At 35.2% G+C, this 21,910-nt stretch overlaps 2 long non-coding RNA genes across 2 annotated transcripts in view; one reads left to right on the top strand and one right to left on the bottom strand.

Moving 5' to 3' along the window:
- The first annotated feature begins 6,984 nt into the window (after nucleotides 1-6,984).
- LOC107053105 overlaps nucleotides 6,985-21,910 on the top strand; it is a 38,650-nt gene continuing 23,724 nt past the window's right edge. The window contains exons 1-2 of the long non-coding RNA XR_001466083.4: nucleotides 6,985-7,127; nucleotides 20,525-20,597. This is a non-coding gene — a long non-coding RNA (uncharacterized LOC107053105). The remainder of the gene's footprint in view (nucleotides 7,128-20,524; nucleotides 20,598-21,910) is intronic.
- LOC121110325 lies at nucleotides 20,593-21,452 on the bottom strand. Its single transcript, XR_005858663.2, has 2 exons — nucleotides 21,059-21,452; nucleotides 20,593-20,963 (listed from the first exon to the last, which is right to left on the bottom strand). It is a non-coding gene; the product is annotated as an uncharacterized LOC121110325 (long non-coding RNA).

Raw genomic sequence — 21,910 nt, 5'->3', positions numbered from 1 at the left:
CTATTGTTTTGCTACCATCAGTAACAGCTTTAGAATATATAGACCTTATTTAAATGAGCTTAATGAATACAGAAAAATGATAAATAAACAGAAAACAACTAACATAAGATTAAAAAAACCCTTATCAAAGTGTTTTTTCAGTCACTATTCTGCCTTGTTTTCTATTATTGTTATATATTACTGTTGCAACTGGAAGTGCAAGTATGAAGACACAGTATTACAGCTTTTCCAATATCAAAAATATCTCCATCTATTCCTCTGTGAAGCTACAGTGGTCATAGCTGCTCATTCTATGAACCTGCTATATTGCTCCACTACATATCCATAGGGCTGAAAATAGTTGTGCAACAAGATGTACAAAGAGAATATCTGATAATCTTTTTTTTTGTTTTTTTTTCTTTTTTTTTTTTTTTAGCAGATGTCTGAGTGTTTTGAATATTTCTCAGATGTTGTTTGGAATCAAAAGGTTCAAATCTGAAATTATTAATCTTTTGTTGGCAAGTAAATGTTTCCCATTGGAGAAAATCATTGTATCATTGTGTAAATGAGAACACAACGTGATCTATTACTCAGCCCAATTTCAATATGGGAGAAGTTCTGTGAAAGGACAGACACCTCCTGTTATGCTTTAGAGATCTGATTGGATGCTCATGATCAAATTTTATAATCAGATGTAAAAGATTTTAATATACATCACAGAAACAACTCTACAAAGATTTCAAGGCATGATTTCTGAAATAGAAGTGTGGCCACTTTCTCTCCCTGTCATAAAAAGTAACATCCCTACGCTTACAATTTTATGCTTACAACACTTTCTCTATCTTGACAAATATATAAAAAGTAGACTTAGTCTGAAAACTGTAACAGTGTGTAGTACAGCATCTACTCCTTTGAAGGGTTTCTAGTGAAGGTCCTTTTCTAATGCAAAAAGAGCAAATAAGAAAAAGAGGAAGTGATAGGAACCAGACCTGATCTGCTTTACTAATTGATAACGATGGAGGTAGAATGTGGGAATGTTTATTCAAATCAGGTTGTCTGAGTGAGGATATCTGGATTAGAATGATTAAAAGTAAATAAGGGAAAAAAATGAGCAAAGCGAGACACAAGCCTGAGAAACAGAAAATAAAGATGGTGATAAGAAACAAACCTCCCATTATGTTATTGATGGGCTACCAAGCTACAGGTGTCACTTCCAGGAAGATCACCCTGGGCTTTGCAGCTGACAGCCCTGAGAACCAGAGAGGAGGTTTGCTCAGACTGGGAGTGTGTAGGAACTACAGAACACTCTAAATCCATGGGGGTGCATAGAGGGAGGGGCAGCACAAGGAATAATGGTGGGATGGGTAGAAAAGGGTATCAAAAGGCAGGTTATATGTAAAATAGGGCCAGTCAGTATGCTTCACTGTTTGAGCCTGTACCTTTGCCTGACCGCCCCTGCATAAAGGGACAACAGTTAATCCTCAAAGGTTGGGGAACCCCATCCTGTGATGCTAATTGCTGGAGCAATTCATTTATGCATGAAGTATCAAAGTCCACTGAAGGAAAATACTAAGTGAACGTGACAGTCAATCTGCATTCCATCAGGTACCTACCCAAGGCTCAGAGTACTGTCACTGAAAAAAAGTTTTCACAGCCCCAAATATTTAATGAAGTAGAATTATCTGACCCAGAAAAACTAGGTTTTCATTACATGTTTCCTCAGGTTGGAGGGATTCAGGTGCGGAAGTGAAGCAATGAAGCACATCCTACCTGCTAGACAAAGAACCAGAGGGCAATGTAAATCTGCATTCATGTCTGAAGCTGAGTATATCAAATTGGTTTTAAAAATCAAGAAGACAATGAAAGAGTATACAAAACAGACTGGGCTCCAAAACTAAGAGCTTCATTTGTGTTTTAATGTAAGGGTCACTCAAGGCTGATGATTCTTGCTGATCTTTATACTGAATTGAGAACATGATGCCAGGAGCATCCCTGGGGCTGATGGTCATATATCATTTCCACCCCCACTGCACTGCTTGGTTTTGGTTTTTTTTTTTTTTTTTCTGATAAAGGCTTGAAAGAAATGTTGTCTGTCGTAAGCTGAATCCTAGGGAAGTTTCATTCATCTATTAGTATGCAATTATGTAACAGAAGTAGCATGAGGCATGTTGCATATTTTTGTCCTGAATTTTCACAAGTCTTGAGAGTTTAACCTTTTATAAATATTTTAAAATGCACATTGAACTGCTCCTCAGAAATTTTACTGACCATGGCATGAGCTTCAGTATTACAACTGCTCTACTGTAATTAGTAAATAGATATCAAAATCCTAAGACAGGAACACCAGAGGTAGCATATAAAATATTTATTCAGAGTAATACATTAAGCACAATAATTTAGACAGTGAGTTATTCTAATTAGATGTCCACAATAACCAGCTTTTCAAATCTGAACATTAAGCACTTCATGCGGTACAATGAATGCATTTATGAGGAAAACAGAGGGGCTTTTTTCTACCCAGAGAAATATTGAGAAAATTAATTGTCCTCTATTCAAGTTGGTAAATAATCCAAATTAGCTGAGATCAAGGTGCAGCAGTGTGCCAATTCACGGAAGCAAACTCTGTGCATCATCTGCCATGGCATGCTACTTTTTTCAGTTTAAGTTCTATGCAACTGATAAGTATTAGTAATGGGACTTTCTATTTTCTTCTTGTATCAAATTACTTGACTTTCTAGATCCACAAAAGTTAATTCTACCTCATGTGATATGAGGTAGAAATGATAGAATGTATGAAGGAAGTATATTCTGTAATTCTTTCTTATTATTATTATTCGATTACGTATTTTTATTACCTACTGTAGATTTACAAGGTTCCTATGTGCCTTTGGAAGATAAAAAGAAAATTTTAAGTAGAACTTAAATCCAGCAATGAAAAGCCTGTCAATTCATTTCAGGACATCTCCACATGCTTTCATCTCTGTGCAGGTACGTCCTTAATTTTTTAACTATCTATGTCATTCAGTTTGTGAGTTCTTTATTAACAAGGGAAGAAAATGTCTCTTTTTTTAAGATTTATTTTTGAAGGGAATTTCAGAAACTACCCTTAGTATTTTGCATCTTTATCCAAATAAGCTCAGTCTAAAAGATGAATCAGTATATCAGTATTCAAATTAATTCCACTGCTCTTTTCTCATCAATGGTCATTGAGGAGAACTAGTTTTCCCCATTTTTTTTTCAAAAATTTTCAAAAAAAGGCACAATCTTCTGAAATATTCATCTCAGTGTATAAGCTTTGGAAGGAGAAAAAAGACCACTGTCTCTCACCTCACACATTGCAAACACAAATTAAAGACTCAGTTTTGGCTTGTGTCCTGACACGAGTTTGTATCTCAAAATGATTTCATTGATGATACAAGCATAGACAGAACAAGTGTGCATTTCCTACATGCATTTCAGTAAAAACCAGTACACCGTGCCCCGAAGGCTGTAGCTTTTACTGCCAAGAAACTAAGAGGAGACTGATCAGTATGTGCACTCAATAAGGCAAAACATGTCTTCTGCACCCCTAGCATAATCAATAAAGTTTGCTTTCACTTATGTCAATTCATGTGTTCCTTTTTAAGCTAATATTGTAACTGGCACAAGCACATCCAGATAGTATTTTTACCATAATACCATTTCTTGTTTAAAGAATAAACCAGAAAATGTTCAAACTGCAATTTTACCCCATTTTTGTACTGATTGGTTTTGCTTTATTATCGCATACTAGAGTATACATTTATGTATGCTTCATGATAGTTTGCTTGTGTACATAAATTAAGCAAAATAACTGCAAAAATGACATTCACTTTTAAATTGATAAAGCAAACAATATGCAACATCAAAATATTTTTATTGCATACCAGTCAGAAAAGCTTTCATTTTTTTTTTCTACTCCATTTTAAATTCTCACCTTCCTTTTCCAGAAATGAGTCCTTGTGCCAGCATCCAGAGGAAGAAAAAGCAATAGCCAACTGTGATGGAGACATTGCGCCATTCAACACTATGTATTTGCATTAATCTGATTTTAATTTGCTTATTGTTCATTCTGAGCTTTAGGAAAAAAGAGTTTTAAATTTTCTTTTAAGGAATTCCAAATATGGCTGAATGTCTAATGGAAAAAGTAGCAAGGAATGTAGGTCATTGGAATTTTTAACTGGAAAATTCATGTTATGTGAAAGCAAAATATGTCATAGAAGCACTGTATATGTACACTGATTATTTACTGTATTTATACATTAATTATTTTATTCTTCATTTCCTTCCTCAGTCTTTCTTTATCTTAAATTAGAATCTAGATACTAAAAATTTCACTAGAAACTTTAGGACCAGACTTTGCCACATGAGGAAGTTTCTGAATAAGACATCAAGTTTCTAGCCATCAAAGGATAATTTATTGATACTTGTCAAAAGGAAGTATCAGTCTAACAGAAATCAAGACAAAAAGAATGCCTGATGAATTTCCTTTGAAGTGCCTTTTATAAAAGTCCTTGGTAATACATATTGATGAACTCCAAATTGTCTTGCCTGAAGGGAAAAGAAAGTAGACTGCTTTACACTGTCTTATAAATATTCATCAAAAGAACAAGACTTATGTTTCCAGGCATGAGGTGAATGATTACGGTTGTATGATTGCCTTGGAATCTGGATAATTAGTAAAACAGCCTTTGACAGTGGGAGAATTTTAAACTTGGTATCATGCCATCAGTCCTTTTGGATTTAAAGACAGTGCCTGCTATTCTGAAAGGAAGCAAATTTAGGGCTTGATGGATAGATATAATTAAGCTCACCATTATTTTCATCTACTGTTTGTTTGCCTGTTTGTCTAGTCAAAAATTAAAGTCAAAGTTTTGTAGCATGTCTCTGTTCTAATTGTAATGAAACCATGACATCTGTACTGTGGATATCTTGCTGGAACACGCTAGTGGAAAGGGCTCTTTAATTAAGACAGAAATGAAAAAAAAGAAAGAAAGAAAAATAGGGCTGGTGTGGTTGATGTCTCAGTAGGTATTTTGCAGAAATCTGCAGACTAGTATCTTTCTTGCTTAGCTCAGCTCAATCTTAATTGTTTCATAACATAACAGAAAGTCAACAATTTACCTTTCCTGCTTACTTAGTGCATGTGATAAGGATATGAATTGTATGGAAAAGAATTACTGTGAGCCAGTTGGGGAAAAAAATGTGCCTGTGCTCACTGATTGGAGAATCCTCATCTGTTACTCAAACTGTCTGCAGTTTTCTATTGACCCTTGTAACAGGCAGCTAGCCTTCTACTAGCAAAGCCAAAAAAAACAAAAAACAAACAAAAAAAACATTCTCAGGAAACATTATCCTTTACAGTGTTTAGCACTTAAATGCAATTAGGCTAATATAATATCTTCTTTGAGGGAAAATAGTTGCTCAGGTTAAGGAACTGAAACTAATTATCTCCATTGAATGAAAGATGCATTCTATGAGTATTTGAGTGGTGTGCAATTTCTCAAGCTGAAGAGGGCAAATAGATTGTATTTCTGGGTGGAATGCAGTAGGAGAATCTTGCAGGAGATTTATACAGATTTATAACCGTGTTTACATGCAGAGTCTTATGAAGCAAGCCAAAATGCAGTGGCAGTCTGCCTGGAGCAAAGAAACTCAGTTGTAAATAGTGTTTTTTTTTTCAAGAAACAATTTATTATGGAATAAATGGTGTAATTGCCTAAAGTACTGTGTTTGAAAAATATTTTATTATCATGAAAATTGACTTGATCAAACGATAAACATTTTGAATGATTTAAAGGAATCACCTAAGGCTGAGTTGGGTTGAACACTAGCTGATTGTGACATGATATTTGGGCAAATAACAGGATGACTCTGTAGGTGTATTTTCTCTGTAGGATAGACTGTGAAATTGCTTCTGTCATTTTGCTCTACTGAATGCGTTAGGTGTGACCCATGTTACTTATTCCGTAAAAAATAGTTTGATATCTGGGCATGCTCGAAAATTAGAGTTTAAGTTTACCATACAAAAGATCTAGAATTCATCTGACAATGAAACAAATAGTAACAAACTTGCAATTGTGGAGAAATACTGAGCAAATAATTTTTTTCTCTGTTCTTTGTAAGGTTAGCTGGAAACTTCTGTAAATGACATTATCTTTGTAATCTATTTCCATTTCTCCCTATGGGAACAGCTTCCTATTTGTTTGGTAAAGGCTGGCTACAAAAATATGGTAAAGCAGGGGAAAAAAACAAAAAACAAAAACAAAAACAAAACAAAACAAAACAAACAGCCAAAAAAACACCAACCTCCATTAGTTAAATACCTTTAAAACTTTACACTACCAGCAGCATTCACCAGCATCTCTGTTAACCACTGAATTGTTGCACTCTGAGAAAGAAAAGATGTATAGTGACATTACAAATAGTGCAACTGACATTCAAATTCCACTTGATGTCAGATTGTACAAAACACAGCCATCACCAACAGACACATCTGCAATTAATCAAATGACTTTAAAGTAACATGAAAAAAAAAAAAGCAAAATGCTGAACTGAAATATTCTGATTGTAAAATTAGTTCAATGGTACACTGAAGTATTTACTTCACGTTGTTTTTGTGAGATTTCTTGCTAAAGAACAGGTAAGCAAATCTTTTCTCACTAGTAATACTGGGTAGCCAATTATTCTTAAGACTATTTATCACCCACCAGGTTTCTATGCTCTCTCTACAGTTTATTATTTCCAGACAAGGATTTCTGTTCAATAGTTAACAATTGCTAACAGTTACCACATAGTGATTTCCTCAGAGATATTGGCTTCCACTGCATGAAAAGTATTGATCTGAAGTGATAATCATATGGGTTTGAAGACTGTCTGTTTCAAATACTGTGCTGTTTGTTTTAAAAAAAAAGATCAATCAACTCTTTGTTGCATTGCATTTGGACTATGCTCTAGCTATCATCTGTGTCCTTACTAAAGCATTTCCTGCTTTGTAAGTGTCAGTGTATTCTTGTGTATTAGTATCCGTGACTCTGCAATGCAGTGTGAGCAGTGGGGTGATGATCAAAACCCATGGATTGTGTCATTTTGGGTGAAGAACAGTACACCTGTGACCCGGCTGTGCTCAGGTAGACTATACACCCTCTTGATTATTTTTCCCTGTTTCACAGAGAGAACTATTTTTCTGTTTTACTAATTAAGTCTTTCTCCTCTAGCATATCATAGTTTGCTGAACATCTGTCTTTTTAACAAAACTGTCACTGTATAGCCTTATATGTTTTTCCCAGAATTGAGTTGTAAGATGCCTCTTTGCATTTAGTTTTGAAGAATGCTCTCAACAAAGAGATGCTCTTTTGTTGGACAGTCTATACTAATTTTTCATAGTTATAGTTCTTGTTTGACTCCTATTCCTCTTTACAACTTCACCACCTGGTTTCATATTGCATTTGTCCATGGCTTTCTCTAATCCTTTTTATTTATTGTCCTTGGCTTTAATGGCTGCCAGATTAGATTTTACCAATGCTTTTCTTATTTAAAACAGTGGATCTGGCTATCAGGTCCAATATACTTACTGCTTTCTCATCTTATTGTGGCAGTCTCAGACTCAGAGCTGGTTTAGTGGAGTCTCTGAATCATCTCTGAAACTGTTAGGTCACAGATTTCCACAGAACTATACCAGCTCTATCTGGTTTTTCCTTAAGCTTTATCATTTTTTGATACCACACTCTCTCACTCTCTCTACCTTATCTAAAGGTGGAAAGGTATGTAAGAGTTCTGATTTCTGCCACTGTGACTTACGTAAGGTCTAGACTTAATACTTCCTTGAATTTTCTTCCTTTCATCAACTACAGAGAACTTTTCTGTCTCAGGCTTTTTCTTTTAGTCTCAGGCTATTACATGATGTTTTGGAAAAACATGGGATTCTCCTGCATATAGTTTTCAGAAAAAAAATTAGAGGGTAAAAGTTTGTCAGCTCCAATGTGAAATCTATCATACAAATCAGAAAGAAAAAATCCTTTTAGAGTACACAGTGATTAAATCTACATTGCCTTTTCCCAGGCAACAACTGAATCACTAAGACCTGGAGAAATGTATTTTTTTCCTTATGAAGTCTCTTTTTCTTGTTTGGGAACTGGACAGTGACCAAATTGTCTCATTGATCATTGATTAGAATTATGGATTTAGACTAGTCATCAGAATATTAGAAAAAAAGAAATCTAAAAAATGTTTAATAAATGCAGATGAAGTAAAAATGTACCACTGGATTCCTCCTTGTGGAAAAAAAAATGTCATCCACTGATGTTCATAAAACATTGCTGAATGTTTAGAGTGACCAAACAGTGGATATGAACACAATGAGGTGGTGAGTAGTATGTTTCAGAAGTGGGGACAGTGAGTTTGATCACCTCCATTGACGCAGATTTTAAAAACGCAGGCTCTTGTTCATTACTGGCAATAACGCATAGCTAGTGGTGATGACTATATTGAAAAATAGCATTTTTTAGTTGAACATTTGCTTTAACAAACAGTGAAATTGTCCTTTTTGTATACATTGTAATTTCCATATAAATAAATAGGAGGCATTACTTTTGGAGGAACATGCACACTTAGAAATTTTTGAGTTCATACTCTAAAAGGGCAAAGAGCTATTTATGCAATGATTAGTTCTGCTAGGAGGAGACTATCAGGTAGTGATAATGATAAAAAGAAAGAAAGGTTAAAAATAAGAAGTTACACCTGCTAAGAATTAGTTGTCATGCACTAATATATGTATATACATATATATATCTTCTGGAAGAACAAAGTAAAGACATAGTGACCCTTCAAATGGCATGTTTAAAAAGTTGACTAGATATAGGAGAGATTTCAGAGAATCAAGAAGTGATAAATATAACTGCATTATTAGAAAAAAAAAGGGTCTTAAGAAATAAACCAAGAAGCGTAGGCCATGCAGTTTAACATAAGATGCAGGGAAAAAATCTTGGTTAGGTCAGTAGAAGAACATCTGCTAAAGTACAGTTCATTAAAGATGGACAGAATAGTTTCAGTCAAGATAGGTCATGGTTGAATAACCTGTTGGAATTCTTTGAAGATAACACTGACATGAGATAGGTAAATGGAATTTAGTAGTTGTTACAGAGCTGAATTTTCAAGAAGCATTTGGCAAGGTTCCACTTCAGAAATTACTAACTAGGCAAAGAACCATAGGTAAGACAAGGTGCTAGATAGAAAACTAGATAAAGAACAAGAGACAAAAATGTAGCCATGCATGGAAGGATACTGAATTGAAAAGAAATAATGAACAGAGAACACAAGGGTCAGTTTAAAGACTACAGTTAATTACACAGTACACATTATTTGAAAAAAGATATTGAAAACAAGATCTCTAAGGGTTTGATCAAAAGACAGTTCGAGTCAATGATTTGGGATTAGAAATCAAGCTTGAATACCGGTCTGCTGCTGTATTGCTGTACCCATAGCTTGGAAGCAAGAAATCAGTCAGAAAATTTACAGGCATTTAAATATTTGGAGCAAGTAATGATAACAGCTTGCTGTAGAATGCTTAATAAATAAATAAATGCATAAAGTAATGTTTGAAGTTCAATATAGTTTAAAATATTTTAATTTCACAGTGCAAATAGATGTTCATTAGGCTTAGTTTACCTTCATCTGTATTTCTACAGTAGGACAGGTATGCTAAATAGAAAAACTACATGAAATATTTACCACAAAAAGTATCTGGGATTTTTTTCCAAACTGAAACTCTTATCTTATGATTCTCAACAAAATATGATATCAAGTAAATTTCAAATAAAATGTAATAACACAACTGAAGCCTAGGCATTTGTTGACTTATGACTGATTTTTTAAGTGTTAGCCCAAATTTTATGGAAAAAAAGCCCAACAAATAAACACAAGCAAACCTGAAAAAGGAAATGTTTTCACTGTGTTAGAATGTTATTGCAGTAGTGGAAATATAATCGAACTCCTGTTTACAAGCAGCTCTTTTGATGGGGATGTGTAGTGCCACTAACAACAGGCATGTATCAAAAGCTGTATGCTTTCTTCTATGGTTCAAATTGCTTACTAGGTCAGAATATTTTTCTGTTTACTTCTGCCACCTTTAGCGAAATGAGGGAGGTGTTCCTGCCTATTGCAGGGGATTGGAATTACATGATCTTAAACGTACCTTCCAACCCAAACCATTCTGTGATTCTATGACATGGTTTTGTCAGGAATATATCTGCCTTGAGCACCAGATTGCAGAAAGAATTCAGAAATTGGTCAACATAAAGATTTGATAGAATTTTAGGGTTAGAACAGAGGATATTTAATAAACTGAAAGCTTTCTGTTATTTTTTAGGCTTATATAACAGTTATCAATAACACTGCTATTATAGAGAAGGAAAGTTTCTGTGGGCAAGCAATAGCACTGCTGAAATTGAAATTATTCCCCTAGGAAAGAGTTACTGTCTGAATGGTGGCAAACATGACAACTCCCTTTAGAAATTTCACCACAACAGGGAAAAGGAATCTCAGACAACTTGAATCAAGATATGACTCAATGAAATCACATTCACATGTATTCTGGATTCAGTAACACAAAGTAATATTGTCAATAAATGCTGGAGTTTTTTGTTACAGAAGTAACAAGTAATGGAAGGTACATCAAAGGCCTGATAACTCCATATTACTGGAGGTGGCTTCTTTTTATTGTTTTTATTTTCTAAACAGTTTTCTTCATGAAAGCCACCTGGCCATTGTTCTGAAGCAGTAGGTGAATAAAATCCACCTGTGACTGATTTCCCTAAAATAGCTTCATCAAGTCTAACCAGAAAGATCAAAGTCAGGCTGTCATGATGGTATTCACTAAATTCTATCTCAACATTCTGAAAAAAAAAACGGGGATCATGGAAAAAGTGGAAATGCATACATCAGCTCTAATATCCAAAGGAAGAAGACATATTATTTGGTGCATAAGAGAAACATATAGCATCAAAATAGTTATGAAAGTGTCTGTGTGGAAACACAGGCTCATTGCTAAGCTCAAGAAAAGAATCAGTTTGGAGTTATTGATGGGAGACACTTCTTTTGATGACAAAAAAGGGTTGATTAGAAATTCTTGTCAGGAAACAGCTGAACATGTCTTGCTTCCTTCTCGATATTGAGTTTGAATCATGAAAACCACCACAGCACATTTCTTGCTCTGAAGAAATTCTTGTCAGAAAACAGCTGAACATGTCTTGCTTCCTTCCTGATTTTGAGTTTGAATCATGAAAACCACCACAGCACATTTCTCTCTCTGAAATCAGTTGAAAACGCTTATTTCCTGGCATACTTAATCATCATCCATGGAGATGCTGAAATAGACTGTTGATAAAGGGAAAGTAAAAAGGTACATCAGAAAGCAGCAAGCTGGGTCTTTCTTTGTGTCATCATAAAGACCTATAGAGGGCTGTAGCACGTTCCTCCTTATGTTCTCAATCCGCTCTTCTTGAAGAGAGATAGCAATCAAGTAAAGACTGCTACATTACTCTGAAGAGCCTAAAAAAGTGAATTGCACTTCGATACAGTGAACAAACAAATTAAGTACTCTCACTGTAGGAAAATCTATGACAGGTGTCAAGGTATTGCAACAGGGATCAGATTTGGTTATGGCTTCTTCCACAGTTGGATGTGCAGATAATAGATTTCTGTTGCTGTGCTACTTTTCCACTCTCATGTGACTGGAAACACATGCTGCACTCCACCGTACTGACACAATTTCTTTTCTCTTCCATTTCTCCTAAATGAATTTATTTTTATCTGTCATTCTTGCTATGACCAGTGATTCAAATATTGGTTCCGCAGCTAATTTAATTGGTGCCAAGAGTTGCTGAGGGTTAGGTTGGAATGATGGATTAATTGCTGATGTTTATATTAATTGTCTTGTGGATAATGGCAAGTTTCTTCACTGTCATAACAATGAATGCAAAACTATACAAGACAGATATTAAATATAGAAAAACTCAGTTCAGAACTGGTATCGGACTGAATATAGATTTACAGTCATGAAGTGTATATTGTTATCAATTTTAGATTGACTACATATGTGTCAGTAAATTTTTTTGATTCTTTGTCTTGCTGAAAGTCTCCTTCCTCTTACGCACACCAGCCATGTACATACCTTGATATAACACATTGCATGCATTCCAGTTTCTTAGAGTTAGGACAGAACTCTTGGATTTGAGTGGATTTTGGTTGGAATGGTTTGAGAATTGGTTGGAAGGGTTTTGGGAAATCAGAGCACTAAATACGTTCAATCAAGTGTGAGTCTCTGAAGGCACTTGGCTGACCTGGTGAAGTCCACACTGATATTTTAAGAAAATGCAGCTGATCTCCAGCTTCCCAATACTTACAGTCCTGTTCTGAGAGTCTATATACTGAATAACTTTCAGAAATCTTTGTCTCTTGTATGTTGGAAGAGTATTTATTTCCCTTTTAAAACAGTAGAACAGATTTCATCAGATTAACCATTTTTTTTTTCTGTGATTTTAGAATCACAGAATAAAAGCATGGAATGATTTAGATTGGAAAGGATCTTGAAGACCATCTAGTTCCCACATCCTGACCATGGTCAGGGATACTTTCCAATAGATCAGGATATTCAGTACCACATCCAACCTGTCCTAAAACACCTCCTGGGATGGGGCATCCACATCTTCTGTTTGTAACCTGTTCCAGTGCCTCACCACTCTCACAACGAACAATTTCTTCCTAATATCTAATCTAAATCTCCTCTCTTTTTGTTTAAAACCATTTTCCCTCGTCCTGTCACTACACTCCCAGACAAAGTGCCCTTCCCCATCTTTCCCATAGGCCACCTTTAAGTACTGGAAGGTCACAATGAGGTCTCCTTGAAGCCTTCTCTTTTCCAGTATAAACAGCCCCAACTCTCTTAACTTTTCATTGTAGAAGAGGTGCTCCAGTCCTTTGATCATCTTCATGACTTTTGTCTAGACTGGCTCCAAGAAGTCTATGTAAAGATGGCATGCAAAAAGATGAAAAGAGGGTGCTGCACCACAGAACCCACCAATACTAGAAATGAAATAAATAAATAAAATAGGCTATTCTGAATAAACAGATAAAATTAAAAAAGAGAGAGAAGGGGAGAGCACAAGAGAGTGGGTGAGCACAAAGAAAAAAGAAAGAAAGAGCAAGAAAAAGAGAGAAAGAACAAATAAGAAAGAAAAAGGAAAATAAAAATTAAAAAAAAAAAGAAAATTAAAGAAATGAAAGACATTTAAGAAACAAGAGAAAGGGTAAGAAAACAAAAGTACAATAAACTAGAACATATAGTAAACCAAAGAACGGAAAAAGACAAGGTGGCACTAAACAGGCTATCTGAGAACTATGGTCAGTACAAGTGAAATTAATATTACTTGTGACCATCTGACTCTTGAAGGATTGCAAGGCTTCCCAGACACACAATTCTAAAAGAACTTTATTTCATTCATGCCAAGTTAAGAGTAGAGACTATATGAAAGAACAGTTTAGGATATTTCAGATTCTGTTTTAAGTATAAGTTTTTTTAAAAAGTCTCTTGTCTGTAAGAATTAGTTTTATAAAGCCAATAATGTCAATAAAATAAGTGAGTTTCCTTGTGTGGGGAATTGTTCTATAACATACTGTTTGTTTTGCAGCCTGATAACTATTAGAATCTGTTGAATTAGGTCCTATAGTATAGTAAATCAAAACATTCAAAAATATTTGTTTATATTCTATAAGAGGGGAGAAAGTGAAATCTTGGCTGGTATCACTTCAAATGATTTTAGTTATTATGAACAGTGTCTCCAAGCTGTAGCTCAATTTCTCATATCAAATAAAAAATATATGATTAATTACAAAGTTATGAATACAAATTCTATTCTTAAAAATTTGCTGGATAGAAAAATAAAATATGAAAAAAATCCAAATCTTTGTAAAGTTTTCAGTTTTCTTTTATAAGTGTGCATGTCAGAATGAATCATGAAGACACGAAGATAATGTTCGTGCAATCCTTACTGTTTCTGGATTGTGCTTCATTGCATTGTGTAGACATGTCTTTTTATGTGTAAACCCCAGGAAAGAATGGATTTTAATGCTGTTTTCTATAGCAGTGCTCCAAGGTGCATAAGGAGAGTACCTATTTGAGCAAATTACTTCTTTGGCAAATAAAGCAGTGCATGCCTCATTTACTCCATCCATCATTATAGAATGATAGTACCATGCATTGTTCCTTAGATACTGTTAATAGTCATGTCAAAAGCCGTACAAGAAATCTGAGGCAAAAGGCTTCCCACAGGCCAGACTGGGATCCTTCTTGCTAGATCTTCCTGATTACAAAAGTGATAGAGGCGAGCCAACTGCTCTTTAACATTTCATGACCTTACAAAAATACATATAGTGCAAATTCTGATTTGAACTGAAAACACATTATGTAAGAAAGGAGGAAAAGAGTTCCCATTTAATTGCTTCTAGGCAGAGCTATAGAGATAACAATTTCAATTAAGTACTAAATTAAGCAAAAAGGAGCCAAAAATCAAATATATATATGAATCAGGAATGTAAAGTCTGTTATTGTCTGAATCCCAGACATGACTGAATCCATTCAAGAAGCTGTTGGTTGGTTGGTGAGGTGAGAACAGCTGCTGTAATGGCATGGCTTCTCTGCCACAGTATATACTGTAGAATTTGTGCTGCCACTGCTTGGAGGTGTACTGCTTAATTCAGCACTGAACTGGGGCTATGATAAATGCTATGGCAACCAAGACATGTAGTGTGGAATATCTTTGAAGATTAAAATGCTTTGATTCATGCATTATGGCTCATACAAATGGGTGCTGAAAAACATATACATAATTGATATTACATGCATACAAGTCACATTACTTCTAAACTCCCACCATCAAAAACATTTATATTCATTTCTACATTTACACATAATACATGCATAAACATGCACACATATAAGACTTTTGCAAGCATAGGTAAAATTATTCAGAGAGAAGGAACATAGATTTTCTGCTTTTCTGTACCATTTACAGACTAATTTCTGTTATTTTGACATATGCAAACATAAAAATTAAGGGAAAAATTGAATTACAATCCTTTTAAACCATTCCAGATTAAACATTTCTGTTCACTCTCAATATATGCTTAGTTTGTTAAACTGCCACACTTATCTAATTAAAAGGTTATTTTTTAATAGCTTTTAAAGAATTATTTTGCACATATCTTTAAATACCTTTTTTTTTTTCAAGTACAGAAAAAAAAAATTACAGCTGGAATTAGTTGCCATACATAAATTATTATGATAAAACAATGTTTTTGGTAATAAAATGTTAGATGATTTGTTTAAAGCAAGAATGTGTTAATAAAGTCTCACATCAGTGAAGTTCCATGTTTCTTAAGGTTTTGAAAAACAAGCTCACTGCAAAGAAAGAGCAAAGAGAATATTCATCCCTATTTCAGAAAGTCTTTTTGCCTTTTTTTTTTTTTTGTGAGGAGTGGGAAATAAGAAAGGAATTAAAAAAAAAAAAAAAAAACATTTATGCCTACAATAGAATCCCATTTTCTATCAAATTCTTGCTCTGTTTCTGAATCATGTGCAGTTACGCTTGGAGAAAGGAAAGTATAAGATAAAGACTTCATACTACCTTGGTGCCTTTTTGGACCCAGGATGCTTTTCTGCTTTGGTTCTTACCTATCCCTTCTTAGGAAGTGAAACTGCTCTTCAAAATGCTGATAGTGGAAAGGTGGGGGCTCATGGGAAATGTTCATAGATGGCTATGGGAGCACTCAGAGGAACTGCTTCTGGATTAGAAAGGCTGTTGCACAGAATTTAACTGACAAGGGGAAATCAGGGTCTGGTTCTACATCTAAACAGTGTAAATCTTACACTGTAAAACTGTGAATAGCAATGACTTGATATCATGGTTCAAGAGGTTCAGATACACAAACATGCCAACGCTGGGTCCAATCCCATATCAGCAGCAACTCAGAAGGAAAGGTGTAGTTGCTGCAGGGTTTGGGTTCAGAGAAAGTGTTGTGGAATTGTACTAGGAACTGCAGTGCCTAAAATCCAGGTGCCTTGTCTGGACTTGGGATTCACAGCCTTGATTAAAGTCCCTGGAGTTTTTTAGCAGCACAAAGCAATACCCACTGTTAGAATGCTTAAAGCAGCCAAAATGGAATAAGTATTTTGGAGGCCATGGTTTTATAGTGACTTTGGTCTAGCATGTTGTAAACAGAAGCAATTTCCCTCTTCCTCACAAGGATGCACAATCATTTTCTTAGTAGAAGCACATGTGAGTGTATGGCCAGAGGAAATAACACATCCTGATGAAAACTTTTTTTTTTTTTTTTTTGGTTGTGATTGGGTGCATGAGCTCAAATCATGGCTCCACTTAAGGTGACAAGCAGCTGGAGACATTGGTGGTAGAAAGCTTGACTGTTCCCCTCTGTCCGGTGGAAATCAGTTTTTTTCTGCCTGGGTTTATTGCCTTCAGTACTCAGCTCAGGAAATAAAGGAACTTCCAGTCATTCAGGATCAGATTCACCTTATCTAATTTTATCTAACTGAAAATAAGACAGCTGGTCCAAGCTAATCATCTATGCTAATCATCTTCTCCTTACAGTCACTGGAGGAAAAAAATAGACTTGCAGATGGTGTTTCCTTCTTTGACTCCCGTATTTTAGGATGCAATGAAATGACAGTTGGAGATGTGTATTTCTAAAGGTGGGTCAGTCATTTAAAAACCTAGTGGCTTGGGATAACAAATGCAGTCACTACTGAAACATTTCTCTTGGCATCCAAGCCAAATAGGGAAAAATTGTCACAGGTGTTCTTACATTTGTTTGTTTCACACTTCTGATTGCTGTATAGGTATATTCTAAGAGTACTGCACACAGAAAAGCAAAATCTAGGCCGTCGTGATAGCTCTAAATAATCCAAGAATGTCTAAGAAGGAAAGGTAAATTGGAGATACTACCAACATTACTTGTAAAAGTACAACACAGAAGTCTGCAGGTGTCAAGGATTAAAAAGCTTTATGCTGGCCTAGCATCAGAGATCATGTCCTTAATTATAAGCCTTGTTTAATACTTTCAGGTATGGAACAGATAATCCTTTGAGAAATGAAGTCTGATCAAGACAATTCTACATAAACTGCCTACTTAGTGAGCTGGTTGATAGCAAAATGCTTTTGCAAATAAATGAAAAACAAATTTAAGTAGAAAAGTAATTGTTTTGTCACTTCAGTAAAATATTCATCCAGTTTATTGCTTAGATTTTGTATACTTACAAAATATTTTGTAGTATGTGTATATATAATTTCTCCTTAAAATTATAAGTTGTAATTTGTAAGTGAGGAAAAGCCTCACTTACAAGTTACAATTTTGTTTGGCTCTTGCATTGTAGAAATTCCATGAGGTAACAAAAGCAGTGGAAAAAAATCAATTTGTTGTGGCTTCTGCAGCTTTATGTATGCTTTCCTCTTTTTACTTCATTTAAACTGTCTTCAGAGTGAAATAAGAGAGCCAGTTCATTACAAGTGGTCAACAGCTTTTCTGCTTGTTTCTGTTATTTGCCATAGGAACACAATAAAGGTTCATGGCCTACCTGACATAAATCTAGCTTACTAAAATGTTACATATGTTTTCATCTGGGAAGACTGCTGTTTGAGATAAGAATGGTTTTCTTCAGCTAAAATAAAAATGTGGACTGGAACAAATTGACTATATGAGCAAAAAAAATATCAACTTTGTCTAGATTTGGACATTTTACAAACATAACTTAAAAACAAAATATCAATAGTAAATAAAATAATAAAATTCTGCCTTTTCTTTTAGATCAAGGAGTGTCTGTACATTAGCATGGACTGACAGATCTCGAAGCCCACTCTTTTGAGCTCCCACTAACCTTGTTTTTGTTTTTGATGTCATAAGTTTAAACAGTGAAGCAGTAGACTTATGACAGAAGATGCTACATTACATGACCCTCCATTTGCAATCCTAAATGTCAAGAAAAAGCAAGTTTATACAGCTATTAAAAACATGTTAAAAATTGTTATAGTTTGATCTTTTTAACAAATATATCTTTACTATCACATTCTCTGTTTTTCAGTTTCCTTTAAAGAGGTCATTAATGATGGACTCTCGAACTAAACTTATTATAATCAATGTATTGTAGTCATTATATCTCCGTGCATATCTAGATGTAGAAATTCTGTTTCATACTCTCTCGTTTATTTTTTAAGGGAGCAATATCACCACATAAAAAACATATGAACTTTCAATGACTTTTTAAAAGGGATTTTGAAAACAACTTTGATATGTCTTTATTAAATCCTATCATACTTAAACTTGGATTAACTATAGCCTATTTCTGAAGATATAAAGATTTCCTTGGTAATAGAACTAGTGTATTCTACTGTGGAAAAAAGATTTTGGGTTACTTGGAGCAACCAGTTGTCTCTGCTTGAGGTTTCAGATTCTGATACACTGATAAATAAGTACTGATAATTAAGTTCTTTACCAGGAGAGTGGTGAGGTGCTGGAATGGGCTGCCCAGAGAGGTTGTGGATGCCCTGTCCCTGAAGGTGTCCAAGGCCAGGTTGGATGGGGCCCTGGGCAACTTGGTCTAGTAAATGGGGAGGTTGGTGGCCCTGCCCGGCAGGGGGGTTGGAGATTCATGATCCTTGAGGTCCCTTCCAACCCAGGCCATTCTGTGATTCTGTGAAGTAGGAATCCTGGCATCCAATCTTTTGCTAAAAGGGAAGAGTTATTCTAAAAAGGCCAGTCTGACTGTGGGCTAAGATTATATTTATACAAAATAATGCAAAAACAAAACCCTGCCTTTTAGTTTAATCAAAGACCTCCAGAGGTCCCTTCTAGCTATAACAATTCTGTGAAAGCACTTAATCAAATTTTGCTGCTGAGAACATATTAAGCACATGCTTTTGCAAAACTAAACAGGAATAAAATATGAAAATCTAGTTTTAGATACTTACAGTGGCGGTTAACCTATTTCCTCATGGTGAATTTTATCTGGGAATAAACTTGAAGCAGAGCTTCATAAATCTGGGCTGAACTGGACTTTGGAAGTCAAATAAGTGGGAGAACTAACTGCCAGGTGATGTGATGTGGATTAGCATTCACATCCACAGAAGTCATCTAATTTCTGTCCCACTGTAGAATGAACCCCAAAAGCCTGCATGTTCAAAATATTTTCCAGTTAACTTGAACATCAAGACAACAAGTAAGCAAGCAAGAACCCTGACCAGTCCAGTTTTGTCACAGAAACAGCACATATTTTTTTCAACAAATACCTCTAACAGTTTTTTTACTCTGTAAAAACTTACTTACTGTTTTGTATCAAGAAGATTCTGCTGCTAGTTTTGTTTTAGTTTCTTCTGTTCTTCCCAGGGACATTTTATTCCAAAATTTCCCAAGTGAGAATCCAAATGAAAACACTTGGATCCATAAGCAGGACACTACTAATCCTAGATCCACATGCAGAGAATGTTAGGCCAGTCAGATAAACTGTGATCTACATTACTGATTGAAAGAACTGTTTTTTTTAACTTATTTGACATTTATTTATTAAGGAAAGAATATATAGTTCAGTTAGGGTGGCTGTGTTTCTATGGCTCTCTCTAGTACTGATGTAAGATACAATTGAGAAAGTATATTTCTTCAAGAAAGATTTTCTACATATATATTTTACACCCATATCTATAATTCAGTCTTCAAGCCCAGTAGTTTAAATAGTTTTCTGTTGTTTAAATCTTTATACAGTAGCACTACTTTCCTATTCCTATGAATTCTTTTTAATTATTAATCTCAAGAAAAACTGATAACTACTAGCCCACCATAATGCAGTCCTTTCATCTTAAAATAGTGTGGAAGAGGTAATACACCACTCTTGAAAATCTTTCTTTAATCTTCTCTTCTATTAGAATACAGGGCTATGAAGATTTATCACAGTTCCATAGATTTCAAAGGACAACCATGGCTTTGTGTTGTCAATCCATAGGACCGTAAAGATTCTGTTTTGTCAGAGCTAGATTGCACTTCTAAAGTGGAATGAGGAAACTGACTTGCAGCAGTACATATATCTTATTATTCAATTATCATATCAGGCAAGCAAAGCCTTAGTTCTAATTTTTCTCATTGCTGATTTTAAGTAAGAATTATTTTCAAAAACATAAGTAGTTCAGTTTTGATTTCATGCTGCTAAAGTATATCTTTTTTTCCCTCTTAAAACCCATTGTATCTTTACAAAATATCTGTGCATTCGGTTGTATATGTTCACTTCAATTAACTCCTTTTTTTTACTACAAGAAAAAACACAGAAAAACTACCCAAATCTCTTGTGCTTTATGCTAATGTTCACTTATCTGACCTACTTTTATTCCATTGTTATTTCTGTATTTCTGTAGATTATCATAACTAGGTTTTTTGATTGTTTGTTTGGTTTGGTTTTTATTTTTTCTTCTTTTAGGCAGCCATGGGTATGGAGTAATGATAACAAAAAGATAGCCTCCAGATACTCATCACATGCCAACAGGATTACGGTAATTATTTAGCTATTTTATTACAAAAATTACACTTTGTTGAATCAATAATTATTGTTTTTCAGTTTCATGTTTACTTGTGTCTAACAAAAGATGCCCTTTAAACAAAGAAAAAATAACCAAACAAAAATACCACAAATCAATAGTACACATCATGCCAAAGATACTTTTAAAAATGACTGAAGGAAAAGAAATCAAGTGTTAGCACCTGAGGAAAGATTGCCCGCATAAATAAGCTTAGGTGAGATGTAAGCTTCTTTCAAAGACGAGTTATTTGCCGGGGATGACTAAGCTCATACAGTGTCAGGTAGCATGAAGATTGCTTCTGTTTGGAATTCCCCATGTGATCCACAAAACAACAGATCCCTGTAAGAACAACAGCTGAATTATCTGGCTCTGCTCCTGATACAAATACATTTATTGCTGTTGATCCAAGGCTTACAGAAATATTACTCCAATACCTTCAAGCGACAGATTTCTTGGGAAAAAAAAAGCCAAGTAATTCAACCCAGAGACAGCAAAGACAGATAATGTCGCTTTTTCTTCTCAGTCTGGAAAGTGTCTCCCTCTCTGCTTCTCCCTCTCTGCAAGACCTCCTGGCTCATACAGTTCCGATGCAGTGGAGCATGGCGTCGTGAGATGCTTATTCTCGAATTTAAATGGAGTGAAACGATAGCGATCCTCTGCGAAAATAAGAATACCGTCCCAGTCAGGCTTGGACCACCTGCGATGTCACCAGAAGGTGAATTAAGAGGATTTGGCAATTCCACAGTCTGCTTCAGGACATATCTTCTCAGATGCAGCTGTTTTGACTAGCTGAGTACTGCATGGTTCTCTGCACAAGCACATATGCATAGACATACGTATAGACACAGACGCATGTACAACTTCCTTGCATGCTGAAGCAAACTCCTCCCACAGTCTATTCCTGGCGCACATCTAAATGGCTGTTTTATACACATTAACCCTGTGAAACGCTGTAGGACTTTGCTATTCTCCTCCCAGATAATAAACTATCCGTTTGCAAGCCTGTCACACAGTTCATAGATCAAAGAGTCAAGGTGTCACCAGCCTTCTTTAGTATAGATACCACTGGTTCTTTACTGCCTAGTTGTGCTTGCATAGCCATCAGATATTTTTTTGTCTTAAAGTTACTTACCCCATTCAAGTACTCAATTTTCTTTTTTGCGGCATCTGTGCCACAGACTTGCTGGCTGAAAAGAATATCCAACCAAAAAATGCAGCAGCACTCTCCCCATTATTTAGCTTACTTTCCTTCCATCCTGCCTATCTGCTTTTGAACATAGTCTTCC

The sequence above is a fragment of the Gallus gallus genome, chromosome 3, assembly GCF_016699485.2.
Source record: "Gallus gallus isolate bGalGal1 chromosome 3, bGalGal1.mat.broiler.GRCg7b, whole genome shotgun sequence".
Classification (NCBI taxonomy): Eukaryota; Metazoa; Chordata; class Aves; order Galliformes; family Phasianidae; genus Gallus; species Gallus gallus.
This window is presented reverse-complemented; position numbering and strand designations above follow the sequence as displayed.